Source organism: Anopheles moucheti (assembly GCF_943734755.1).
Source record: "Anopheles moucheti chromosome X unlocalized genomic scaffold, idAnoMoucSN_F20_07 X_unloc_1, whole genome shotgun sequence".
Classification (NCBI taxonomy): domain Eukaryota; kingdom Metazoa; phylum Arthropoda; class Insecta; order Diptera; family Culicidae; genus Anopheles; species Anopheles moucheti.
Window position 1 is genome coordinate 90,716 of NW_026453515.1, and position 4,285 is coordinate 95,000.

The following is a 4,285-nucleotide window of genomic DNA, read 5'->3' on the forward strand; positions in this document are numbered from 1 at the left end:
AGTGATTTTCGCAAGATCCAGGGAGATACGGGCGGAAAAGCGTTTTCCCGAAGAAGAAAATTTTCGCCCTGATACCGTCGTGCGGGGTATCAAACGACGAGTTTTCAAGAGGGGAGTCGGGAAAATACCCCCCCACCACCATACCACCCACCCCCACCCCCCTAGGGCGGAAAAACCACCCAGGAAGCGGTTTTTCGCGATTTTCCGCGGAAAATTTTATCGCCACCCCACAAAGTGCGGTATCAAAAGAAGCGGCTTGACGAGACGAGTTCAACGCGCACCCACTCGTCCTCCTACCATCTTCCCTCACTTCACCAGGCCGGAAAAACCTCTCCGTGGCCCGCTATTAGCGTCCTCCCGCAAGGGAGAGTTGAAGTAAGGCGTCAGTAATGGCGACAACTCGCACCACGCGACTCAGGTCGGAGTCCACCGACGAAAGGGTGGGGCGGTCCCTTTCGGCTGTTGAGCCGAAAGTTATGCTTACGCGAGTCTCGGCGACGGCAACGAAGCAGGGGATCTCGGACATGGCGGAGCTCCGACAGCTCCTGAACGATTCGTCGCTGTCCAATGAACAGCTGCGTGCAACGATCGCCGGTCTGCAGCAGGAGATAACGATGCTCCGGCAGCAGATGGAGGCGATGGCAGAACAGGCCAGGCAGGAGACGAAGCTGGTCAGAGAGGAAGCCCGCATGCGCGAGACGGTGGCTCGTGAGGAAAACGAGCGTCTGCGCCACGAGCTGAAGGAGGAGCGCGCCAGCTTCCAAGAACTGCTGGCGCAGACGCTAGGCTACGGGGGTGGCCAGCGTTCAGGGCGGCAGCAGCAGCAACATCAGCAGCAGCAGCAGCAGCAGCAGCAGCAGCAGCAGCAGCAGCAGCAGCAGCAGCAGCAGCAGCAGCAGCAGCAATGGAGGCAGCAGCAGCACCAGCAAGGAGCGGCGATGGCAACGGCAGCTCCACTTCCGGACCAGGAAGGCGGCTCTTGGTCTGAGGTGGTGCGTCGCAAACCAGCACGCCAAGCAACGAGCCGGCAGCAGCAGCAGCAGCAGCAGCAGCAGCAGCAGCAGCAGCAGCAGTGGCCGGAACTACCGCAACGACGGGCGGAGGTTCAGCGACAGGCGTTCGCTGGGCCATCAAGACAGCAGCCCCAGCAACAGCAGGGACAACAGGCTCGGCGCAGCCAGCCTGCAACACAACGGGGAGGACAGCGCCAGCGGCAGCGTAAAGCGAAGCCGGACGCAGTAGAAATCGCCCCAGGCGAGGGGCAAACCTGGCTGGAGGTATACCAGGCGGTGCGAGCGGCTCCAGAAATGGAGAAGCACCAGGAGGCCCTCGGTGTAGGACGACGCACCACACGCTCCAGGTTGGTGATGGAGCTGAACGAAGGCGCGGACGCTGCAGGAGTCCTGCAGACCATAAAGGAGGTCTGCGAAAAAACGGAACTGTCGGCCTCAGCTCGACTGGTGACGCCGACGACGGAAATCAAAATTGCAGCGATCGACCCTTTAGCGAAGGAGGTCGATGTGGCGATGGCACTGACCAACCTGTGCCATGTTACCGTGGAGGAGACCTCGGTCCGTCTGCGATCTGCGTGGGACAGCACGAAGGTGGCGATAGTTCGGGTTCCGGTCAAGGTAGCGGAGAAGCTGGTGGGCGAGCACGTGAAGATCAAGTTCACGTCTTGCCTGATCGAGCAAGTGACGCAACTGCAGGCGCGTCAGCAACGCTGCTTCAGGTGCCTGGAGACGGGGCACATCCGGGCGGCGTGCAAGAGCGAGACGGATCGCTCGGCTTGCTGCATTCGCTGCGGGAAGCCGGACCATCAGGCGAAGAGCTGCACGGCGGAGGTCTGCTGTGCCGCCTGCGGGGGACCGCATCGGGTGGGACACCCGACGTGCCGGCGCTGAGAGTGCTGCAGGTGAACCTCGGGCGATGTCAGGCAGCACAAGACCTGATGTTGCAGACGGCTCGCGAGCTCGAGGTTCAGGTGGTGCTCGCCTGCGAGCTGTATCGACCGCCTCGCGACGACCCGCGGTGGGCCGTTGATGTGGAGCAGGGCGTGGCGATCATCGCAACGGGCGCCTATCCAATTCAGCGTTTGTGGGGGAGCGTCGCCCCGGGACTAGTGGTGGCCACCATAGCAGGAGTCACGTTTGCCAGCTGTTACGTGTCCCCCAGCAGCGGTCCCGCGGAATTCGAGAGCTTCCTCGGTGCGGTGGAAATGTCGCTCGTCGGACACACAACATCCGTCCTGGCCGGCGACTTTAATGCGTGGAACGAGGAATGGGGGAGCGCGCGCACTACCCAGAAGGGGCAGGATCTCCTGAGTGTGGTGGAGCAGCTGTCGCTGCAGACGCTCAACCGTGGCAACGTGCCCACGTTCAAGGGCAACGGGGCGGCGCGAGAAAGCGTGATCGACGTTACATTCGCTAGCCCATCCATCGCGAGGCCGGGCTCATGGCGAGTGCTGAGCCGATTCTCCGGTAGCGATCACGCCTACGTTGAGTTTCAGGTGGACGTTCCGGGTCAACGTTCCACGCGACGAGGCCAGCAGCAGCGAAGCCGGACAGCAGCCAGCGATGGGACAGCCAGACACGCCGGGACCCGGTGGAAGACGGCGCAATTCGACAGGAGGTGCTTCGACATCGCCCTCACACACGGCCACTTCGAACAGGTCGATACACCGGAGGGGCTGATCGGCGGACTCACCCAGGCGTGCGACGAGACCATGGAGAGAGTGCATGGGGCCACTTTCCACCGCAAGCCCCAGATGTACTGGTGGTCTCCGGAGATTGAGCGCCTGAGGGAGGAGTGCGAAGCAGCGGAGGCCGCTCATTGCCGAGCCCAACTGTCGGAGCGTGCAGCGACATCTGCCAGGCTGCAAGATTGCCGCCGTCTGCTAAAGGCTGAAATAAAGAGCAGCAAAGAAAGCAGCCTTCAAGAGCTCATCGACTGCGTGGAAGCCGAGGTGTTCGGACTCGGGTACAAAGTGGTGCGAGTGAAACTGCGCAGCAGGGCGCCACCGGAAACGGACCGAGCCGTACTCGACCCGATTGTCGACGCACTGTTTCCGGAGCATCCAGCATTCGAGTGGCCGAACATCGAAGCGTGTGCTGCCTCACACGAGGCCCTGAGGCCGGTCACGGTCTCGGAGATCCTGTCGCTGGCCGAGCGAATGGCTCCCTCGAAGGCACCGGGGTTGGACGGCATACCCAACGCCGCAGTGAAGGCGGCGATGAGGAAGCATCCGGAGGTGTTCGCGAAAGTCTACAACCAGCTGCTTGAACAGGGCGAGTTTCCTGCGGAGTGGAAGGAGGCTCGTCTCGTGCTGATTGCGAAGCCGGGAAAGCAGCCGGGCGATCCGTCGTCATATCGCCCGCTGCTCATGCTAGGAGCAGTCGCCAAGGGGTTCGAACGGCTGATCCTAGATCGGCTGAACGACCACTTGGAGGACAGCGACGCGCCTCGTCTGTCGCCAAACCAGCACGGGTTCCGGCGAGGCCGGTCAACCATCCAGGCCATCGAACGAGTAGTCGAGCGGGGGCAGCACGCGAGGACATTCCATCGCACCAACCAGCGGGACCCTCGCTGTCTGGCGGTGGCAGCGCTGGACGTGAGGAACGCCTTTAATTCCGCGAGCTGGAAGGCGATTGCGGCTGCCCTGCAGAAGCTGCAGGTCCCTACAGCCCTCCAGAGAATCTTGCGCAGCTACTTCTCTGAGAGGAGGCTGGTGTACGAGACCAGCGAGGGACCAGTGCGGCGTACGATCACGGCAGGCGTTCCACAGGGCTCAATACTGGGCCCAACGTTGTGGAACGCTATGTACGACGGCGTGCTTCGGCTGGAGCTGCCCGAGGGTGCTGAAGTGATCGGCTTCGCGGACGACATCGCGGTGCTGGCGGAGGGGACTACACCTGAAACAGCGACGCGAGCAGCAGAGACGGCGATATCGGTGATTAGTTCGTGGATGGCGCAACACCATCTGGAGATTGCTCCGGCCAAAACCGAACTGATCATCGTGTCCACCATGCGGCGAGACAACACCCGTGTCCCGGTGAGCGTCAGCGGAGTGGAGAAGATGCCGACCCGTACTCTAAAGTACCTCGGGGTCATCATCGAGGACCACCTGTCGTGGAAGCCACACGTCGAGCAGGCCACGTCGAAGGCGCTCCGTGTGGCACAGGCGATTTCCAGGCTGCTCCGCAACCACGGCGGGCCAACGAGTGCGAAGCGGCGTCTCCTGGCGTCAGTGGTGGACTCCACTCTCCGCTACGCTGCTCCCATTTGG